Here is a 24,663-nt window from a genome sequence, read left to right as displayed (position 1 = left end):
TCAAAACCTAGGACTCTTTCTGGTTTTCTTTTTGCCTTGCTCCCAAAATCCAATTCATCAACAAATCCTAGAGGTTAATCCTCCAAAATAAATCCTGAATTTTACCATCACCACTGATATCATCCTAATCCAAGCCACTATCATCATTTACCTGTACTTTTGCAAAGGATTCCTGTTTTCACTGTTGCCCCTCCATACTCCACCCTCTGTCCAGCATATAGAATCATCTGTTAGAAACAAGTCCATATCTCTCCTTTGCTTATTCCAACCCCATCCATAGCCTCCCACTGTAATTAGAACATAACCAACAGTTTTTCCATACCCTGTGAAACCCTGTATGATCTGGCCTTTCTCCACCTCTACAATCTCACCTCTTACCTTTCACCCTTTCATTCGGTTCATTTTAACTACATTGTACTTTTTCCTCCTATCTCATTAACCTGTACACCAAGCTCATTTGCACTCAGAGCCTTTGGATTGCTATTCCTTCTACCTGATGTGGTTTTCCCCAGGCCTTCTCATAGCTGTCTCCTCATAATCCAAGTTTCAGCTCAGTTATCATCTCCTCAGAGGAGCCTTTCTACCCCACCTCTCCCAATTAAAGTATTTGAGAATTACATAAATTTTAAAAAATTATTTGCATCGATTCCAGCTTTCTTTTTATTGGTAAAAATTTAAAAAAATAGAATTACGTGCATCCATTTCTTTCTTTCTTTCTTTTTTTTTTTTTTAAGACAGAATCTCACTTTGTCACCCAGGCTGGAGTGCAGTGGCATAATCTCAGCTCACTACAACCTCTGCCTCCCAGCTCAATCAAGTAACTCACATGCCTCAGCCTCCCAAGTAGCTGGGACTGCAGGCGTGCGCCACCTCACCTGGCTAATTTTTGTATTTTGTTTTTAGTAGAGACAGGGTTTCGCCATGTTACCCAGGCTGGTCTCAGACTCCTGGCCCCAAGTGATCTGCCCACCTTGGACTCCCAAAGTGCTGAGATTACAGGCATGAGCCACTACGCCTGGCCGATGTGCATCTACTATTTTGATATTTTAAGTTAAAGTAAAAACAAACGTATAAATAAACAAAATAGTCTCTCTAGTCACTATTATATCACTTTGCTTAGTTTTCTCCATTGAAGCAATTATCTCAAGTTATTTTTTTTGTGTGTCTACTTGTGTATCATGTGTTTCTCACTACAATGTAAGCTACATTAAAGAGGGGATTTGCTTTAGTGACCCCATAACTACCATGCTAACCTCATGTCCTATCATGTATCCCAGCACCTTCAAAGTCTTCTGTACATTGTAGACTCTCAATAAATATTTGTTAAATGAGTAGATTTCAGGTATCCAAGAGACAGGCAGTGTTCTTTTGGCTGATGGTTATATGCATTCACTTGAAAAGAGTGTTGTAACAAAATGTGTTCAAGTTGGGTTTTGTTTGCATATTAAGATACTACTGCCAATACCAATGCATATGGAATGGGTCTTCGATGCAAGTGAGAAATTGCCAACATTCATTTAGAGCCTATTAATAAATGGGCTTTATCCTATAGATTAGTATCCATGTCCCTGTCAACATGGCAGTGGTAAAGTTCACATCAAAGTAAAAATTGAAAAACAAAATTAATGTTGATTTGGATTTAAAAGCTCTGCTTTCAAGGCAGTGGGGAACTGTGGGGAACTGTCTGGAACTGTTGATGCTGCAGGTGAAGCTAAAACATGAGAATGCTATAGGCTGGTTTGTAGCACAGTGAAAACGGAAGAATAAGAGGTAAGGCCAGTTGCCCGGAGACTCCAAATAAGAAACATGGTTATGAGGAAGTGGTTTGGAATTAGGGCTTTGAAAAATAATAGCTGTCATTGATTGAGTGCCTACTATGTGTCAGGCCATTCTCCATAATCCTTACGGAAATTCCTGAGCTAGGTATTATCTCTCCATTTTATAAATGAGTAAGCTGAAGATCAGGAGGTAAAATGACTTACCAAACCATATAGTTATGTAAAAAGTGGAACAATGATTTAAACTAGATTTTTCAAATCCTAAAGCTGACATGCTTTTCACTGTACCACAATGTCTTCCTTTGTACTGGTGCACTCCATTTATTTCTGTGATTCTTGGCACCAATTTTAGGGCTTGGCACAGCATCCTAATGGAATCATGCCTAGCTGGATAGCAAATGCCTCTGCTGCCAGTAGAGGGGCAACTTAAGAGAAAGGTCCAAGCCAAATTGGGTCCAAGAGTTTCTGACTAAGCAGGTTTCAAACCTCCTGCTAACACTTCTTCCTCCTCACTTTCTTTCCCAGCATCCTCCCATAGCTCACCTCTACCTCCGTCCACTGGAGACACCATCCTCCAGGTGCTAATAAGAAAGCTACTCTGGCTATGGAAAAAGGGAAAGAGGCAGCTCAGCAAAATCACTGCTGAGAGCCTGGGCAGGCTTAGGCAAAGTGATCTGAAGAGCTGAAGTGTGCAGCCCACAGAGAGAAATAATTGGGTAAAATGCAAAACTAAAGAAGAGGATAAACCTAAGAGGAAAATCTTCCTGACAGAGATGAATTAGTTATGGAACTAACTCCCCATGGAAGAGATTGGGCTTCATTTCCTGAGGCTCCCTGAGCAGAAAGCATGCTACAGAGAACAAGTAGGGGGGTGGTAGTTAGTGGGGACATCAATGACTAATAGGTGCTTCCCACCTCTGAGTTTTATGAAGATGAATGGAGCCTTTTTGAATAGAGAAAGAGATGAAAATAGTAACTAAAATGGAGAGATGGGGCTGACTAAAGCATGGCAAAGATAAAGAGGAATGAGGCTGTTGGCCCTCATACTGAGTGTGGAAAATAATTTCTTCCAATTGGAAGATGCAGAGGTGATCAGTTCAGAGGTTTAAATTCAGAGTCCAGGCTCTGCCATTTACTGATTATATGAACCTGAGCAAATTACTTAGTCTTTCCAAGCTACAAAATAGGAATAATGCGCTATTTTTCAGATTATTTCTTACTACAGATTAGGAGTAATGCCATTGAAAAGGTTCTTATGAAGATTAAATGAGACAACTCATGTAAAAAACAGTATCTACTTAGCATGAAGTAAGCACTCAAATGACAATAATTATTATTGGGGCATGACTTCATGTGGAGGGGGAAACATAGCTGGGTAATTATTATCAAGGTCACCATATGGGGATAATTTTCCCTTTGGACTGAATGATGGCGTCTCCTTGGTTTAATTATTTGCTGTGTTGATAGCTCACATCCTCTCTACTGACTTGGCTTTCAGCTCACAGGGAAGATGAAGCCCAAATACAATAGATACCAAGGCAAGCTTGCTGAAGAGCAGCTCAACCCATACTGGTACTCAGAGTCATTCTAAGGATAAAGCCGTCTCTCCATGGAGAAGGGTATTGTACATAGGAGGTAATACTAATGACACCATCCATTTGTTTAGTCTCTTACAGTTTACAAAGCACTCTTGCCTGGGAAGGGTTACTGTCTTCATTTTATAGATGAGGAAACAGAGATTTAGAGATGTGAAGCAACTTGATTAAGGCTCCATAGATAATTGGTTGTAGGGATTCACTCCCAGGTCCTCTGACGTCATGTGTGGGGCTCTCATACCACAAGATGACAAGATGCTGCAGGGAACATGAAGAGGTAGCAAATTAGGAGGCTAGTTGCTTTCAATCATAAAAACAGTGAATTTAGGAACAGGAAGAAACTTTCAGATGACCTCATACTGTGGTTTTAGACTGTATCCAAGGGTCTAGTAGGCAGTGGAGGGAGCCAAGCAGGAGGTGGGATCAGCTTTTATCAATTTAAAAAAAAGAAAGTTGGAAAAACCTAATCTAGTTCAACTGTCTCATTTCCCCAAGAAGGATATTGAGGCCCAGAAGGGTTAAGTAACTTGTCCAAATCAGAGCTAAGACTAGCATAGCACTCAGTCCTCAGTCACCTGCATATTTGATAAGCATGTCATAAATGTCCTCATTCTCCAAATATTTTCCTTTGCTTACCTCAAGCAAGTCACATGTAATAATCAAATCATTGAAGAGAAATTAGCTCTGGTGTGAGTCTCTTCTGATGACACCATGTGACCTTGGAATATTCCATTGATCTCTGAACCCTCAGCTTTTCTATAGGTAAAATGGGGATCATAATTTCTGTCTAGATAACTGTCAGTGGGGCTGTTGTGATGAACGTAAAAGAAAAGCCCATATGGAAGTTCATGGAGTTCTTCCTGGGAAGGAGACTCAGCAAGCTCAATGTCTTATTCTTTAACAATACCTACCAAGAATCACTGCTTCTAAGCTAATCTCTGCAATTTACCATTCTCATTTATTTGTCATTCTTTCTCAAAAAGGCAATGAGGTTTGTAACCATGTCAGTACTACTGGTTTGTGAAAGTCTCAAAAAGTTCTTATCACGTTGGCTTTCTGATAAGACTTTGTGATTTCTACTACTTACATGTGGAAAGTAAAATCATTTTAGGTTAAACACCTTTTGTTCTAGACAAGTAACAGAGGCAGCTATCACTCAGGGTGTTCTAGCAAGCCTGGGGAGCTCAAAGCCAGATGAGATCACAGGACTTGTGTGCAGGTTACAGAGTTTGGAACTCTCCCACCTAACTGGCAGTTTCTCCTCCTTTGACAAGGAATACTAAGAAAATATTATCACAAACCCTTAGGCAGATCTTGAAAACAGCCTAATTTGCTTGTGACCTTGGCCAAATTCTTGATCTCTCCAAGCTTCAGTTTTCCCACCCGTATCATGTACACTTTCCACCTCACAGGGTTGTCAAGGATCAAAAGAGAGAACACAGGGTGTTTTTGAAATTGTCGAGCATCTACTAACTAGAAGGATTGTTATTTTTAAGAATGTGTAAATTATTACAATTATTTACAATGTGCATTTCAATTAAATCCTTTCAATTTGTTAGAAATACCCACTTGGATAGATCAAATACTAAGATTGAAGAGAACGGTGTTTTAATGTATTCTAGTCTCTATGAAGAAAGTAAAATGGTGATACTGAGCAAGACAGAGTTAGAGCTAGGGAGCCAGTTAGCCCCTTACTTGGCATCATCACAAGACAAGGAATACTTTCATATTTTCATTAAGAACATTTTAAATTTGAAAAGAAGAAATTTTAAAAGGCTTTACCAAAATTCTGGGTTCCCCAAATTTCTAACTACATCCCTTAGTTAACAGCATTTCTATGCTTACCCATGTTGATACTTTAAAAAATCTAGACCTAGTTTCCATTATGCAGACAGCCCAGGCACAGAAGCCAACCAGTATTTTAAGACTGCAATGTTTACTAATGGATGTCTCGCTAGAAACAGTGTTGGCAGAATCCTGGCGGAGGCATTTACTCTCACTAATGATGTGGAACAGGGCTGCATAATTATGTCCACTTGTATTAAGTCTACCTAAGACTGTGATGTTTTGTAGTGGAACCGGAAACAAGCATCCCCAAAACTCCTGGGATTTTCCTGCAAGAGGCATTACATCAGAACTGGTTCAAGGCCGAGCACGGCAGCTCATGCCTATAATCCCAACACTTTGGGAGGCGGAGGTGGGGGATCACTTGAGGTCAGGAGTTTGAGACCAGCCTGGCCAACATGGTGAAACCCCATCTCTACCAAAAAATACAAAACTTAGCTGGGCATGGTGGCAGGCGCCTGTAATCCCAGCTACTCGGGAGGATAAGGGGGGAGAATCGCTTGAACCCAGAAGGTGGAGGTTGTAGTAAGCCGAGATCATGCCATCATGTTGGATGTCATGTCAGACACCAAACCACCCAACCACCAAACCACCAAACTACAACATCATGTTGGATGTTGTAGTTTCTGCCATTCCCATGAATCCTCTATCAAGATGTTTGTCCCTCAGTTGTTGATGCAGATAGTCAAAGATTATCCCTTTAATCTTTAACAGTGTCAAAGTTAATGTGTACCCTTTACTTTTCAACACTGTCAATGTTAATATAAACCTTTTAATTTTTAACATATTCAAAGTTAATATAAATCCCATTAATGTTTCTCAGTTGATCAAACACAGGAATGATCACTATGAACTAGTTGTATCAGTAGTTTTTCCATTCAGTAGCCGGTACATATTTGGGGGTATGATATCATCAATGGTCATAGTGATAACTGCCCTTAGTTATAGCATTTTTAATACAAAATCATATCACCTTTATTATTTCATTTGAGACTCCCATAGACCACTGCTTGCTACTCCAGAAACTGTTCCCAATTGCGTCTGCCATTTCATGCCCTCTTCTGAGTGCTGCCGCTCCCTCTCCCCTGAGTTGTTTTATTCTCTACTCCTTCCTTCATCCTTCCAAGTACAGTTAACACAGGCTATTGTGTTTAATACACTGTATTAAATGTATTGGTTTCTTAGAGCTATCATAACAAAGTACCACAAACTGAGGGGCTTAAACAACAAAAATTTATTGTCTCTCAGTTCTGGAGTCTAAAGTCTGAAATCAAGAGGTCAGCAAGGGTATTCTATCTGAGGACTTTCTCCTTAACCTGTTGATGGTTATATTCTCCTTATGCCTCTAACATCATCTTCCCTTTGTACTCTCTTTGTTTTTGTATCCCAGTTGCTAGTCCTATAAGGATGTCAGTCATACTGCACTAGGGTCTAGCCTAATGACCTCTTTTAAACTTGATTATCTCTGTAAAGACCCCGTCTTCAATTAAGGTCACTTTTTTTTTTTTTCAGATGGAGTTTTGCTTTTCTTGCCCAGACTGGAATGCAGTGGCACAATCTTGGCTCACCACAACCTCTGCCTTCTGGGTTCAGGCGATTCTCCTGCCTCAGCCTCCCGAGTAGCTGGGATTACAGGCATGTGCCACCACACCCAGCTAATTTTGTATTTTTAGTAGAGACAGGGTTTCTCCATGTTGGTCAGGCTGGTCTCAAACTCCCGACCTGAGGTGATTCACCCACCTCGGCCTCCCAAAGTGCTGGGATTACAGGCCTGAGCCACCGTGCCCGGCCTTTAAGGTCACATTTTGAGGTACTAAGGGCTAGGGCTTCAACATATCTTTTTTGGGAGAATACAGTTAAACCCATAACACTAAGCCTCGAAGATAACAGATGAGAAACACAATGTAGAAAAGAAGAACTTAAATGGAATCTCAAGTGTCATTATCATGAAACCCATTGGCCATGCCTGGCATAGGGCCTGATTGTCTCACTCCTTATATCCAATCTGCTACCATGTTTCTGGGGCCAGCTCATCTCCTTGGATGTAAATCTGATCATGCACATTCCTTTCTTCCTGTGATCGTTAATTTTATGTGTCAAATTGACTGTGCCACTGGGTGCCAAGATATTTGGCCAAACATTATTCCAGGTGTTTTTGTAAGGATATTTTGGAGAAGATTAATATTTAAATCTCATCTGGGTAAAGCAGATTGCCTTCCACTTTATGCGTGGGGCTTATCCAATCAATTGAAGGCCTGAATAGAACAAAAGGCTGATCCTTCTTTGAGTAAGAAAATTATTTTGCTTGACAAAACTTCAAACATGGACATTAGTTCTTCCTGGCTCTACAGTAGCTTCCAGCTTTGAGACTCAAACTGGCACATCAGCTCTGCAGATTTTGTACTTGTCAGCCTTCATAATCATGTGAGCCAATTCCTTATAATAAGTCTCTCTCTCTTTTTCTCTTTCTCTGTACTCTCTCTGTCTCTGTTCCTCTGGAAACCCTAGTATACACTCTAAGACCAGATCTTACTTAATGAAGAAAAATCACAAACCATATCAGCATCCTTTCAGGATTAAAACTTATGAGCCCCAGAGCAAGCTCTTTATCTTACTAGATACAATACTCAACTTCCCTAATCTGAAGCCCCTACATCTGGGTTATTCCTCTGGGTTTCAGTCATAAAGATGACTGAAATCTGCCCCTCTATCCCCACTGATCTCTCTGAGAATAAAGCAAGATCCTGTCCCAAAGTCAAGTCCAGCTGCTAATCTTAGTGCAATCATGGACTAAAAAATACTGAGATCTGAACTCAGAGCACTCTGCTACATGCGCAAAACTTTTCATATCTTTGCATACATTTCAAACCTTTGTGGACTTCCTCAAATTCTCCCTATCTAATTTCATTTAGGGCTTTTAATTTCCTTTACCAACTGTCTGGTAATTCCTTTACGAACTGCCAGTTAGGTAATTACCCAGATTTCTAACTACATCCCTTAGAGCACAGCATTTCTATGCTTACCCATGTTGATACTTTAAAAAATCTAGATCTAGTTTCCAATATGCAGGCAGCCCAGGCACAGAAGCCCGCCAGACAATTCCTTTACCAACTGTTTTTTATAGCTCAATAATGTATACATGTGACTTTGTAAAGAATTAGCCTTGTCTACTTAAGGCTCAATACAAAACCTTCCAAAGTTTTGACAGATTAACCAAATTAGTCTTGAAAGAATGTCTCCAGGTTAGAAGAGGGTAAACCACTCTCCCTGACTCTGCAGCCTCATTCTCATCCTTACTTTGGGTTTCTGCTTTCCAGATTCTGTCACCATATCACCTATTCACCCCTCCCCCAAGGTGGTATGATTCTCCTTTAAAAATTTTAATGTGCACAAAAATGTTTTCCCTTGGCATAACTGAGACAGGCTGGTATTTTCAAGAACAGCTTTACTAAACATGAGGGAAAACAGAAAAGAAATAATTACAGAAAACATACACAGTATAAAAATAGCCAAGTTTCCAACTGCAGGTTTCTGTTTCTAAAAATTCCATTTTAAGTAGGAACTCTTTACTGGGCCTCAATCTCATCTACTCTTAGTCAACCACATCCCTTAATTTTGCTATATCCTGTCTGGACTCCTTCTCCTCTTCCACCAACACCTCACCCTTCCCTGAGCCCTGTGATCTTGAGCCACTATCTCTGTTTTTCGAACCCACATCTCAAAGAAAAAACACCCAAGAACTTACTTTTAAAACTAAACTTACTTTTTATTCTCCTAATTAAAAATATCCTGTACTCACGAAGAGCTGCCAAATTGCTAGCTTACAAGAGATTTTCAAGTTTTGATGTTTAAGATTTACTGGGTTTCAAATATTAGTCCTTCTCAATACTGATGTTTAACCAGCATAAACCAAACTGTAATCTAGGAAATGATCGCTGGGATAATAAATATTCTTTACAAAGGCAGGTAGTATTCTATAGTCAAATAAATCTGAGGAATGCTGGGTTAAACAAAGTTTCATAGTTTTCTCCATTGCATAATTTCTCAAACCGTTCCATGCAGTTAACAAATATTTATTGAGCACCTATATTGTGCTAGGCACTACTACAGGTACTGAGGATTCCCTGGTAAAGAGTGAACAGGACAGATAAAATCCTTACCCTGCCCTCATGGAATTTGCCTTGTAGGTGGGGTTCACCAGAAAAGATCAACAAACAAACAAGAGCATTTCAAATCATGGTATGGACTTTGAAGACCTTAAGGGTTAAGGTTATAGGGTGTAACTGGAAGTGGGGAAGCCCAGGAGGCAGAGGAAACAGTGAGTCTAAAGACCTGGCAGGAAAAAGCTTGGCCTGCTGGAAGAAGAGAAAGGAGCTTCTGTGTTTGGAGCTGAATAATTAAGGTGGGGAGTAGAAGTGATGAGGTATGATCTTAGAAAAGTAAGATGTTGTTGGTGCAATAGAAAGCAATTTGGAAGGTTTTAAGCCCTGGCATGATTTGACTTATGATTTGAAAAAGAAAAATTCCTTGCATGTTGTGTGGAGAATGAAATTTAGAGGCTAAGATTACAAGTGGAAACCGGTTAGGCTCTTGTAGTAGTTCCTTTGAGAGATGGCAGGAGTGTCAGTGCAGATAGAAGTGAATGGCTTCAGCACATATCTGAGGCGTAGTGACAACAGAACTTCCTGATGAGTTAACGTGAGAAATGGAAATCAGAGAGAAGACACTGATGACTTTCACCTTTGGGGCTTGAGCAATTACATACATGATGGTGGTATTGACTGAGCCAAGACAGACTAGGAAGCAGAGGCTTAAAGGGGTGAAGGAAATGAAGCCTTATCCGTGATAAGTTCAAGATACCTATTTAGGTTGGTGCAAAAGTAATGGTGGTTTTTGTCATTGAAAGTAATGGTGTAATACATGTGTAAGAGGTGCTATCAAGTAGATAGATTATATATATATAACATAATAAAATAAGTAATATATATGATAATTTATAATATATATATATATCTGAGTCTGGAGTTTAGGAGAAAGGTTTGAGATATATGTTGGGAAATCATCAGCATACAGATGGCATTTAAAGTCATGGAACTGGGGTCGGGCATGATGGCGCACGCCTGTAATCCCAGCACTTTGGGAGGTTGAGACGGGTGGATTGCTAGAGGCCTGTAGTTCGAGACCAGCCTGGCCAACATGGCAAAACCCCATCTCTACTAAAAATACAAAAATTAGCCAGGTGTGGTGGTGCACACTCATAATCCCAGCTACTCAGGAGGCTGAGGCATGGGAATTACTTGCACCCAGAGGGTGGAGGTTGCAGTGAGCTGAAATTGTGCCACTACACTCCAGCCTGGGTGACACAGTGAGACACTCTCAAAAAAGCCCGAATAAACAAATAAAGTCACAGAACTGGATGAGATCACCTGGAGAGAGAGCAGAAAGGAGCCAAGTCCCAAATTTAGAAATCTGGTACAGACAGGAACCAACAGAGGACCACTTTTAACATGTTTGTGGGCATTATGACTCTATAAAAGGTGGATGCAGAAGGCAGCATTTCCCTAACTTTTTTGACTTTGGAAACTTTCATCATGTAGCATGTCACAGGACTAGGGTTTTAAGGAAAATATTTTGGAAAATGTTGCTCATACCCTTCTCCTACACTCCATTATGGCATTATATATTAATTCCTAAGGTAACACAGGCTTTCTCTCTAGGTAGAGAGGTATTTCAATAAAACTTCATCCATCACTAAACCAAATAGTGTCCTGAGGATCCAGGCCCCAAAATATACCTATAGGAAGCACACATGTGCCAAATGCAGTGAGCGGCAAGGAGGGCTGTCTCACCACAGCCTTGTTGAGCCCAACCTCAAATGCTGCCAGGTTTTAGCCTTTTTTTTTTTTTTTTTCATATTTCTAATAGTATTTCGGTGGAGGAGTAAGATTGAAGGTCTGGAGAGAGGCCTGGGAGTAAATGGTCTTTTTTTCTGGTGATGTATGTAATATTGTTCAGAGTACTAGCATTTGGGTGTTTCTACCTATATACACTCTATCAGTGTCAGAGTGTCATTTGATGCTCTAGAAAGAATTAAAGTTTTTTTCTATTTTCTAATGAGTAAGGTTTTTGTTTGTTTTGTTTTTGTTTTTTGTTTTGGTTATAAGGAACAGAAACTCACTCAGAGGCCCCATAAGTAAAAAATGTATGAGGGAAATACTGAATGGGAATTTATCTGGTGATAGGAAGTTAGAATCTGAGGCAGCCCTAGGGATAGGTTTCTCTCCAGGACAAGTCTTCTCTCTCTCTCTTTCCCTCTCTTTCTCTCTGTCTCTCTCTGTCTCTCTCTCTCTCTCTCTCACACACACACACACACACATACACACACACACACGCATACACACATGCACGCACTTTCACAAAGGCTCAGAGGCTGTATGGTCTTTCATAGTACCTCTGAGAACTCTCACATTTTATAGTTACACACTAAGAAATCATAATAAAATCTTCTATGTTTGCATACCACAATCTAAGTAAGTCTTGAAGATTTGCTTTTTAAACAAGGAGACAAAGGCCCAAGGAGAAGAGACACCAGCCAGTGAAAGGAGCCCTAGTTGGGTTTAGTAAACGTGAATTCTGCTCCTGTGTAGGCAGATGGCTTCATCTGGGTTTCAAATTCCTCTTCTGAAAGGGAAGTGACTGGATAGAGATAGGTGATCTTCAAGAAGCATTCCGCAGTGTAACGTGGCTGTGGTCATACAGCTGGTGGGTTACAGCCAAGTAAGAATCACATCTCCTGTCACCTGGTCCAGTGTTGTGATTTGTTTCATTACACTACACTGCATTTTCATGTTTAAACTTTTTAAAAATCTCAACCCATTTTTTTTCTCATCTGTTTGGATTGCTGTGAAAACACTTTAAGAAGGCAGTATGGTACTGTGAAAAAACTATAAGGGTTGAAACCAAAGAGACAGATTTGGATCTGGGTTTACTGTCAGCTCTGTGATTTTGGAGCAGTTACTTAACCTCTTCCTCAGCCTCAGTTCTATCATCTGTAAGACAGGTATATATAATATCTGCCTTGTAGCGTTGTTGATAACATTAAATGAGATCGTGTCTATAAAGCATCAAAGACAGTACGTATAAACATTCCATCTCACATTTTACATCTCCATGCCTCTTAATTATTTAGGGAGATGAGGAATTACAGCAAAGCATTTATGAACCAAGATGAGGATGAGGCATGTGATGGCTTTATTTTCTGCATAAGTAATATTTATCAGAGACATATTTAGGTCAATTTTTCTGTTCAAACATTTTCAAAATATCAGTCCATGTTCCTTCTTGAGAAAGCACACACACAAACTTTAGAAAGATTATAACTGAATCTTCGTTGATGATTGAAGATCTTGCTGTGCCTTGGGCTTATTATTTCAAACTTGAATTCAAATAATTCAGCTGTCTTGGAAAAACGTGCAGAAGGTACAGAACTTAGTTGGAATGTGTTGAACTCAGGAAATCTTCTAGAATTTTGTTGTTTGTTTTGAATTGAAATTCTTGTTAACAATTTTCTCTGTGGTTCAGACTTCTAAATAGTACAAACATTCCATTTACAGTTGAGGATCTTGGGTACTGTGCTCTGGTTAAACAAATGATCCACAGAATTTTTTGTTTTTTTTGAAAGCCTACTTTGTTGAAGGACCTGAACCAGACACCGTTTTGGATATGAGCAAATATTAAAATTAATATGAGGTTTTAAGGAACATACACACACATTAATGAGGCAAAACATAAACTCATAAAAAAGTAGCTACAACTGAAGTCAAAAAAATGAGAGAAGGCTTTATAAAGAAGTCAGTACTTGAAATGGGACTTGAACCATGGTAGAATTTGGATCAGTAGTGCTCAGTGGTAGGAGGAATGTTTGATGGAGAAGGATCTTTAGGGTAGAGAGAATAGTTTGAATAAATGCATGGGGATGGGAAAGCTTAGGGTATATCTAAGGGACTTTAAGTTGTTCGTTTTGGAGATAATTAAGGCTAACACAGATATTTAGTTGAGACATTCCTAGTTTTTCATAACATCTACTGAATGTATGGATGTCTTGGAAAGTGTTTCTTAGGCCCTAGAGTGATGAGAAACTGATTTGCTGTGCATTCTTTTGTACATTAGTTTATCTCTGTGGGCTGATAATATGTAGGTTACAAAAGAAATCATAGGGCTACCAATTTACCTGTTTGTTAGAAGCTAAGACCCATTTCTTGGACATCAGAGATGTCTGGTACACTCAACAGCCTTCCCAGGTTCCATTCTCCTTTCTAGAAAACCTTTAGAGGCACGGGCTAGGTCCTGAGTTTGGGTATCCATTGCCCCTCTGTAAACAGTTCAAGCCAGGAATATGAAGGAGGAGGGCACTAGGTTTCTCTAATGTTCTTTCCATTTGCCTCACTTGCCCTTTGTCAGCCCAATCCTGTGCCCATTCTCATCTTTAAAAACAAGGTTCCTTAAACACAAGGTCACGTTCCTCAGAGGGAAAGATAGCATTTCACCTAATGGTCAATGGACTTACATATTCCCTCCTTATAAAAGTGGAAAATGAGGGAAAGTAGGGGGGAAATCCATGCAGAACCCTGGTGTTATGGGACATCTCTCAATCTACTTTGCTGAAGCTAATGCTTTCAGCAGAGGTGAAAAAGGCATGACACAGCAATGTGTATTCCATATTAAAGTATCTGGGCAGTGAGACTGTCATGAAAAATTGCTAGATAGATACTCTTTTGAACATTTCTAAGCATTGATTGATTCTGTTGGTATGGTTTGGCTGTGTCCCCACCCAAATCTCATCTTGAATTGTAGCTCCCATAATTCCTATGTACTGTAGGAAGGACCCCATTGGAGGTAATTGAATCATAGGGGTGGGTTTTTCCCATGCTGTTCTCGTGATAGTGAATAAATCTCATGAGAACTAATGATTTTATAAATGAGAGTTCCCCTGTACAGGCTCTCTTGCCTGCTGCCATGTAAGACGTGACTTGGCTCCTCATTTATCTTCTGCCATGATTGTAAGGTCTTCCCAGCCATATGGAACTATAAGTCAATTAAACCTCTTTCCTTTATAAATTACCCAGTCTCAGGTATGTTTTTATTAGGAGCATGAGAACAGACTAATTCACTGTTAAGGAGAGAAAACCGAGATTCTCAAACGTGACTTTCTACATGTAAAGCAAGTCTATGCCAAGGAATATGGCAGTTTTGTGTTTTAAAGAAGCAGGTCTTTGATCAGAGACACCTAATGAGGAAGGTTCTCTTCTTGTCTTCTTTTTGTGTTGCTGTTATTTTTCTATATCTGACTTCTTTGTTTCTGCCCTTCACTTTCAACCATAATGCACAACTTCTCCCCATTTAATGAAAAACTCCTTTACTAACATAGCACAGGGTCAGAGCGGTAGAGCTGGGAGAGAACTTAGACATTATTGAAGTCACCCTACTGACTTTTGAGATAAGGAAAATAAGCCCCAGAGAGATAAAATGATTTTCTGACTGTAGGAGTGGTAGGGATAGACGTGAATGTTGGGAAGTTACACGATAATTCACAGAGTGTTTTATGGTTTACAGAGTGTTATTACTTATGTGATTGCACATGATCTCATAACACCTGTGATGTAGGTGATATTATTATGTCCACTTTATAGGTGAGGAAACTGAGACCCAGAGCATTCTCCTATAAGGGGAAAGAGTATATACTTTTTCATCAGGGAAACTGCTCATGGCAAAGCCTAGTGACTGTGATGTGCCAAACCCTGTTCTGAAGGGCTAGGCATACAAAGATAATGACTGCCTCTGCACTCATATCTGTTAGAAGGAGGTTGTTGGTCTGCCCAAAGGCCACACACAGGGCACCCTAATGCTCTCAAAAATTACCTGAATTCTAGAGGAACTGCATCTGGTACAGCCATTTGACTCCTTCTAAGCATGGCCATGTAGAAACTCTGGACAGGGCAACTCTTCTAAAGAGGAACCTCCACTTTAAACTGTATAAAATTAAAAGTCGATGTAATGTGAAAAGCAAATAAATTAAGTTGGCTCAAGATCATAGAAGCATTTGGGTTTTAACTGGCAGGGGAAGTTGAGTGGGGATGAATTAGGGGCTTTCAGATCTCTTCTATTCTTTTTTGTGAATAGTCCCCATCTCTGTGGCCCTACTTTTTCAGAGTAACACTCACAAATACATACTCTTTTTATTTTTCATTTTTATTCTTGGTAAAATTATCCGATCAATAACTGGATCATACCTTCATGGATGCTGGAAAATTCTGGAACTTTTGTTTATCCAAGACAAGGGTCAGCAAACCACTGCCTGTGGGCCAAATCTGGCTGCTGCCTGTTTTTATAAGCTTGTGAATTAAAAATCATAAATGCATATATATATATATGTATACACCCCCATATATATATATATATATATATTTGGAGACAGAGTTTCAGAGTCTCACTCTGTTGTCCAGACTGGAGTGCAGTGGCGAGATCTTGGCTTACTGCAACCTCTGTTTCTTGGGTTCAAGCTAAGAATAGTTTTTATATTTTTTAATGGTTGAAAACAATCAAAATCAGAAAGCTATTTTTGATGTAAATATAATATTAAAATTTCAATGGCAAAAAATAATGTTTTACTAGAATGCAGCTACTCTTATTATTTACATCTTATTTATGCTTTTGTCCCACACAATGGAGTTTAGTAGTTGCATTAGAGACTATATGGCCTGCAGAACCTAAAAATATTTACAGTCCTGCTCTTTACAGAAAATCTTTGCCAATACCTCTCTTACAGCACTAATCATACTGTATGAGAATTCGTTCTCTTTATATCCATCTCCCCAACTTGACTTTTGAGCTTATGGAGGGCTCCTCTTTGCTTAAGATGAGGCTTTAACTCCAGGTAGGCACTCTAAATATTTGTGGGATGGAACAGAAAATGAATCAATGATGTGGGCTTGGCAGAATCAATTCCTGCTTTGGGGTCTCAGCTTTCTTTTTGTGAAATGAAAGAGTTGGTTAAGGTGACCTTGGTCCCCATCTAGCTCCAACACTCTATATTATATATTAAGGTTTCCATAGCTAAAAATAAATATCATGCTTGGTTCATTGAATTTCAACTTTGAATTCTCCCTTGCTGATCTTCTAACTATTGGTTGGTTTCCCAGGTCTTTCAGTATCACGAAAGGGATGCCCTTATGAGCTAACTTCCCTGGGCATATTATGTTAGTGTATGTGGTGTGTGCATTGCATGCAGTATATAAATAGATTACATTAAGAAATCAGTAACTTCTTTATTTCTGCATGTCTTATGTGAATCTAATGATATGATTTTCTCAGGGTCTGGACATTCTTTTTTTTTTCTTCTTCTTTTTTTTTTTGAGATGGAGTTTCGCTCTTATTGGCCAGGCTGGAGTGCAATGGTGTGATCTCGGCTCACCACAACCTCCGCCTCCTGGGTTCAAGCGATTCTCCTGCCTCAGCCTCCCAAGTAGCTGGGATTACAGTCATGTGCCCACCACACCCTGCTAATTTTGTATTTTTAGTAGAGATGGGGTTTCTCTATGTTGGTCAGGCTGGTCTTGAACTCCCAATCTCAGGTGATCCGCCCACCTCAGCCTCCCAAAGTGCTGAGATTACAGGAGTGAGCCACCATGCCTGGCCAGGCCTAGTCATTCTTAAGAATCTGGGACCAGGCACAATGGCTCATACCTCTAATCCCAGCACTTTGGAAGGCCAGGAAGGGTGGATTGCCTGAGCCCAGGAGTTTAAGACCAGCCTAGGCAACATAGCAAGACCTCATCTCTATTAAAAAAAAAAAAAAGTACAAAAATTAGACATGTGTGGTGGTGTGTGCCTGTAATCTCAGCTACTTGGGAGGCTGAGGTGGGAGGATTTCTTGAGCCTGGAGTTCCAGATTGTAGTGAGCTATGATCACACCACTGCACTCCAGCCTGGGTGATGGAGTGAGACTTTGTCTCAAAAATACAATACAATACAATACAATAAAATAGATGTTATAATCAATATCCTTGTATTTGAATCATGACTTGACCTTGTACAAACTGTATACAAGTTATCTTGTGTATATTAATATCTTATGTATATATTCATATCTTCATCTTGTATATATTAAGACAAATTATTTAATTTTGATTTTCATTTTCCTTAGCTGTCAAATTGGATTGAAAATACCTTCTAGAGCCTGTGTAGTGTAGTGTAGTGGCCTGTGCCCGTAGTCCCGGATACTCTAGAGACTGAGGTGGGAGGATCATTTGAGCCCAGGAGTTTGAGGCTGTAGTGAGCTGTGGTCCTGCCACTGCACTCCAGCCTGGATGACAGAACAAGATCCTGTCTGTTAAAAAAAAAAAAAAAGTCTGAATGTTTGGAGTTCAGAGACCACACACTGGAGTTACGGCTACTCCCTCACCTCTATGCATCCACACAATAGACTCAGAAAAAAACCCATCTGCCTTTACTTGGAAAATCTCACTACTTAGAAAAACTTACTACTTGGAAAATCATGGTATTTTCAAACCAAACGGAGATAAAAATGCTTGTGGAAACTTTAAGAGTGCACAGTGCCATTCCCTGAAGTGGTTCTAAGAATACCTTCATCAGGGTGGGTGTTGTGGCTCACGCCTATAATCCCAGAACTTTAGGAGGCCAAGATGGGTGGATGGTTTGAGCTCAGGAGTTCAAGACCAGCCTGGGCAACACAGCAAAATCCCGTCTCTGGTAAAAAAAAAAAAAAAAAAAAAGTAAAACACACACACAAAAGACAAAGAACACCTTCATGAGGCAAGGTCAGGGCCAGACATAATATCAGTGTGATTTGATTTAAACCATTATCCTACACTGTTTCCTCCCAGAAATATCATTGCCTGTCTTCAACCCCATCATTGTTAAAAAATGGACAGAATCTTAGAGTTGAGACATATGTAACCTAAGGAAATGTACTTGCTTATAAATATGGTCCCATGAAGTCTGCCTGTACTGAAGCGAAGAGCAGCTCTCAAGCAATAGACAAAATTTCTTTTCCAGACTCTTTTGTTATTTTTTCTACCCTTTCCTCCCAGATTTCTAACACTGTTCACTGATTATCATGGGCCTCTGCTATGATGCACCCAGTGTGGAAAACATCTAAGCCTTCAGTTCAGTATCTCTCTTCCCTTCTCACTACCCTTAAAAGAAGGGTAGCAAGGTATAGTGGAAAAGGGTAAAGCACTAAGACTCAAATTAATCTGAGACCCAGCTCCTCCATTTGTTGATGGAGCCTCAGTTTCTATAATCTACTAACACTTATTATCTACTACCTCTACTAATCATCCCTGAGTCCCTTACCGGCAAGAACCATGCATTATTTCTTCTTTTTATCTCACACTACTTAGTGTATAGCATGCAGCAGAGGCTTGACACATGCCTGTGGAGTAAAATTGAACTGACTTGACATATAATCTTGCATGGATCATGAAATGTGGAATGTCTGTGCTAAAAGGAACCCAAAGACCTACCCAGTTCAGTGTCTGCAAACGCAAGGCAGATGCAACCCACTCCTCTCTTCTGTGCTAAATGGATAGAAATGACTAAATAGTCACAATATTCTTTCTAGCGGAGTATGTTTCCTGACCTAAGCTTCACCATTTTCAATGGCACTCCCTTGGAGGCCACTGCTGAAATTAGCACTGAAGAAAAAAAACCTATGTACCATTCTGGATTGAGTATAACTTGCACTCTATAAATGAAGAAACCCAGACCTAGATAGGTGATATGATTTGGCCAAGGTCACACAACTAATTGTAGGGTGAATTCAAAATAGAACATAGGCAGCCTTCATATCCACAGATTCCAAATCAGAGGATTAAACCAAAAACAGATAAAAAATATTCTGAAAAAAGTTTTTAAAATAACACAATAACAAAACATAATACAAATGTAGGCCGGTCGTGGTAGCTCATGCCTGTAATCCCAGCCCTTTGGGAGGCCAAGGTGGGTGGATCACTTGAGGCCAGGAGTTCGAGACCAGCCTGGCCAACATGGCAAAACTCTGTCTCTACCAAAAATACAGAAATTAGCTGGGCATGATGGCATGTGCCTGTAGTCCTAGCTACTTTGGAGACTGAGACATGAGAATTGCTTGAACCCGGGAGGCAGAGGTTGCAGTGAGCTGAGATAGAGCCACTGCACTCCAGCCTGGGTGACAGAGTAAGACTCTGTCTCAAAAAAAAAAAAAAAAAAAATTAAATATAATATAACAACTGTTTACAAAGCATGTATTTCTATTGGGTATTATCAGTAACCTAGAGATGATTTAAAGTACACAGGAGGATGTGCATAGGTTTATATAAGGGAATTGAACATCTGAGGATTTTGGTATTCATGAGGACTCCTGGAGTCAAACTTTCCCTGCAAGCCCTGTGGATACCTAGGGACTGTATAGGTCTCCATGCTGTCCTTCCAATGCTCTATCCACAGCTTAACATTTGGATTCTAACAGAAGTCTCAGTGCCTTCAAGCCAAGGAGTGAGTACTGGGGAGAATTTCTAGCAAGGACAAATGAGCTTTTTGGTGGGAGTGGTGGGGTGCTTGGCAGACAGGAGAGCCTTAGAGTCATGTGGATACCTTCTTGGTATTTCAGAATGCAAGTCAATTGCTCAGCACACTTTCACTGAAGGCCTCTTCCAGGCACAGATGCAAGGCCTTAGAGGCATAGATAGATGAAAAGAGGACTCTGCCCCAGGGCTTATAGACCAATAGACAAACACTGAAAAAAAAAAGAAAAACAATGATAAGTGAACTAACAGAGATATGCCTAGAGCCTTGCAAGGGCAAAAGGACATGACCACACATTGCTCAGAGAAGTCATAGGGAACTTAACTGAGGAAGTAGCTTCTGAGCTGATTGTTTGAAGAAAAGTCACAGTTTTCCCAAGAAATTAAGAAGGAAAGAGTGTTCTGTCACAGAGAACTGTGTGTGCAATGGCAAAGGGCTGGGATAGAGACTGTCATATACTGACAACAGCAAAGAGTTCTGTGTGCAAGGAGTTCCAACTGTGTGATGAATGGGGGCGGAGAAGAGAAGAGAATGCCGGCAATGTCCAGTGTCAGGAGAGGGATCTAGAGAGAGAAGCAACACCTGCTTTGAAGGAGTCTACAAAGGCTGATAAGACATGCATAAATCATTATAACACATGTTAGAATGATCCAATGTTTTTCAGAGGATCAAAGGAAGTAGAGGAGAGCTCAGAGAAGGGAGAGATGACTTTTCACTGGGAGTTAGGGATATATTACTGATAAGTCAAGCCGGGTTCAAATTGATCCTCTTTTCAAGTAGAAGTTAAAAATCTGCAATACAATTACTTGCCCAATCGTATTCTCATTGGGTCATACCTTTAACTTGATAGACCTGATCCTAAGTCCCAACACACTGCCCAGTGGGGTGCCCATTCCCATTACATAACATATTGTGTGTTTTCTTCACCACTCTGTTACCCAGTGCCTACAACAGTGCCTGATGCCTAGCAGGTGCTGAATAAGTATTTGTGGAATCAGTCTTTTAAATGATATATTTTTATTATGGCAACTACACACTCTAGATTTTTCCCAGTGTCTTAAAAAATCTGTCTCCCTTGGGAGGCCGAGGTGGGTGGATCATGAGGTCAGGAGTTCAAGACCAGCCTGACCAACATGGTGAAACCCTGTCTCTACTAAAAACACAAAAATTAGCTGGGTGTGGTGGTGTGTGCCTGTAATCCCAGCTGCTTAGGAGGCTGAGGCAAGAGAATCTCTTGAACCTGGGAGGCGGAGGTTGCAGTGAGCCAAGAAAAAAAAAAATCTGTCCCTTAGTTGCCATTAGTACCACTGTATTTGTCATGCATCTGGATTTCTGACTTAGAAAATACGGTAATAGAACCCTCAGCTACAATATAGAAAAGCTTCATTCTCATTCTCAGAAACTCCCCCTATGCAAGCTGGAGTTTTCAGGAGGGAGGTGGGAGAGAAGTGTGGTTTAGTAAGAGCACACCATTTCCAAGCTGGAGGCCTCAGCCACTTCCTGCTGCACAGTTGGCTGCCCATGCAGTCTTGGACCAAGTCATCTTGTCGTCTTGTTCTTTGCCCACTGAACACATAGGCTTTGAGAGTCTTGGGTGAAAGTGGAAAGCATTCGCATCTTGAAAAGGATGTAGTTGGGGCACTTGTGTCCTTGTTTGTTTCTTTCCAGAGCTCTGGCTGCTCTATTGGAAAAGGTAAACTTTCAGATTTGCAGGGATGAAAAAGTGTGTTGCTTCACAAACTTAGCATCTACCTGATACTGCCTGGAATGTAACATTTAATGTGTTTGATTATCATGGTCAAATGAATTATCAGTGAAAATCATTATCAACTAAATATGTTCTTTTTTTTTTTTTTAACAAAAGATTCCAACTTTGTTTAGTTTTAGGTTCAGATGCCAAGTTTTTTTGAGCTGAGGAATAGGCTTGCTTTATATTCTTACCTTTTACAGTCTCTACCTCTACCTCTCCTTGAAAATTTTGAATCCCTTCTGTATTTAGGAAGTAATAGAGAAGGCTGTCTTTCCTAATGGTTTCACCAGCCTCTCATCAACTGAAACTGAAAGCCTTTGGAATTCTCTCAACCATTTCACCACTACATTCTTGAGTCCTCTTGATTCTATCCCCAGATTATTCTTACATGTATTCCCTCTTGTCCAGCACCTCAATTGAGGTTCTCAGACTGAGTTATTCTAACTGCCTTTTAACCAATCTCTCTGACTCCAAGATCTCATTATCAAGCCAGCTTTTGTACTGCTACAAAACTAACCTCCCTAAAACACAAGTTACACTATGGCCCTCTCTTCCTTTCTGGGCTAATCCATATAACACAGGGAATAAAATGCAAAATTTTAGTATGCTATTCAAGGCCACCTCAAGTCTTGACAATGCTTTATGAGCCTAACCTCTGGAAAATGAAAAATAAACAGAAGAAAAATAAATTTATAAAATAAGCTGGATATAGTACATAAAATCTGTGTCCAAAAATCTACTGCAAAAAGTGTTTGTGTGTGTGCATACAAATATACACATAGATAGATAGAGATATGTATACTACACACAATGTTATAAATGGTTAAGATTTCTACACAAGCCCATACAAATCTATTTAATGTATAATTTGGAAACAAACTACTGTGCATGTGCAACAAAAATTACTCTGCAATGCCAATAAATAAAATAGGAAAACCATTAAAATTTAAAATAATTTTTAAGAATATATCTTGACCACTGACCCTTGAGATGACAAGATGGACAGACAACTCCATTTGTCTTTATAGCTAACTTTTACAGTGTGCTTACAATATGCCAGGCCATATTCTAAGAGCTTTACAAGCATTAGCTTTACAAGTATTTGATCTCACAACAACCTTATAAAATAGATACTATTTCTCTGTTTTGTAAACAAGGAAACTGAGGCATGGGGTAATTAACTTGCCCAAAGTCACAAGCAAAGTGGTAAAGGTGGGATTTGAATTCAGACAGCTTGGTTCCAAAGTTCCCACTGCTTAAATTAATATAGCCATTATGGAAAACAGTATTAAAGTTCCTCAAAAAATTAAGCATAGAACTACCATGTGATCCAGCAATCTCACTACTGGGTATATATCCAAAGGAAATGAAATCAGTAAATTAAAGAGATATCTGCACTCCCATGTTTACTACAGCATTATTCACAATTGTCAAGATATGGAATCAACCTAAGTGTTCAACAATGGATGAATATGGATGAAGAAAATGTGGTATATATGTATATATATGTATATATATACCCCAATGGAATACTATTCAGCCATAAATAACGAAATCCTGCCATTTGCAACAACATGGATGAATCTGGAAAACATTATGTTAAGTGAAATAAACCAGACATAGAAAGACAAACAGCACATGTTCTCACTCATATGCAAAATTTTAAAAAATTGATCTATGGCCGGGTGCAGTGGCTCAGGCCTATAATCCTAGCACTTTGGGAAGCCGAGGCGGGAGGATCACCTGAAGTCAGAAGTTCGAGACCAGCCTGACCAACATGGTGAAACCCCGTCTCTACTAAAAGTACAAAATTAGCCAGGCATGGTGGCACACGCCTGTAAACCCAGCTACTAGGGAGGCTGAGGCACGAGAATTGCTTGAACCCAGAGACAGGTTGCAGTGAGCCAAGATTGTACCACTGCACTCTAGACTGGGCGACGAGAGTGAGACTCTGCCTCAAAAAATAAATAAATAAGTAAAAATAAAAATAAAGATAAACAACCAAAGTTTCCACATTTAATGACAATTCTATCTTGAGAGCCACTGTAGAGTTACTAGGAAGAGCTAGAGCTGGTTAATGGTGGAGCATGTGCAGGAAGTGTCTAAAACTGTCAGAGCTAGACTGACTGGGGAATAAAACTGGGTAGTCAGGATTGGGTATTGGGTACATGATGTTTTACTGAGGTAATTTTAGTGCCAGTGATATTTCAATGTTCACACTTAATTCATTACTGTAAAGAATAAATTATTAAATTTTCAGCTTTTACAAAATCATCAAATAATCTATGTAAATAATCTCCTTTATGTCAAGATGAAGTGAGGGTCAGATAAGGAATTCAGGAATGGGGCTAGACACAGAGATGTGGTGAGAGATGGTGAAGCTTATGAATGGGGTAAGGTTGTTACCCATGTCATTTGTTCGTTTTTTAAAAGTGAAACCAATTTCTCTGACTCTAAGATCTCCTAATCAAGCCAGCCTTTGCACTGCTACAAAACTGACCTCCGTGAAACACAGGTGAGACTATGGCACTCTTTTCCTTTCTGGGCTGCTCCTTATTGGCTTGATTTTTAGGGTCCAGTATATCTAAAGTGTCAAAACAAAAAATTATTACTTCGGAGGGACATGCAAGAGGAAGAGGTTAAGCACTGAGTGCTAACCACAGTCTGCCTTGGGCGAAACAGAAAGAAGCCTCAGGCCAAATGATAGAAGGGAAGTTGCTTTCTGTTCTGGTTGCCGGAAAGGGCAAAGAATCAAAACACCACTTTTGCAATGAATGATTTTACAAAATTGCGATAACTGTGACAAGACCCGAAAGACAAAACGAATGTTTGAAACATCTTCATGCAGTATCTTTTTGCTTTGAAGTATTCCCCATTTGAAAATTGGGATTATTTGCTGAGGTAGCATCATCTCTGGTATCAAGACAAATACCAAGACAAATCTTGGTGGATCAAGACAAATAAAATATTGTGAGAAAATTGGGATACAGAACCAGGTTCAAATTCAGGCTCTACCACATGTCAGCTGTGTGTTTTCAGGCAAATCTTAACCTCACTGAATCGCAGTTCTTTCATTAATTAAAGGAGAATAATTTTACTACCTGAGCCTTAC

General features: G+C 39.8%; 1 long non-coding RNA gene across 1 annotated transcript in view; it reads right to left on the bottom strand.

Annotated features, from left to right (window-relative positions):
- LOC115893601 overlaps nt 1-24,663 on the bottom strand; it is a 44,116-nt gene that overhangs the window by 4,412 nt on the left and 15,041 nt on the right. Inside the window, exons 5-7 of the long non-coding RNA XR_004053660.1 lie at nt 21,272-21,482; nt 17,444-17,603; nt 15,137-15,246 (exon numbers count right to left, since the gene is read on the bottom strand). This is a non-coding gene — a long non-coding RNA (uncharacterized LOC115893601). The remainder of the gene's footprint in view (nt 1-15,136; nt 15,247-17,443; nt 17,604-21,271; nt 21,483-24,663) is intronic.

This window comes from Rhinopithecus roxellana, chromosome 15 (genome assembly GCF_007565055.1).
Source record: "Rhinopithecus roxellana isolate Shanxi Qingling chromosome 15, ASM756505v1, whole genome shotgun sequence".
Taxonomy (NCBI): Eukaryota; Metazoa; Chordata; class Mammalia; order Primates; family Cercopithecidae; genus Rhinopithecus; species Rhinopithecus roxellana.
The sequence above is the reverse complement of the archived record's forward strand: the minus strand, read 5'-3'. Positions and strand labels throughout refer to the sequence as shown.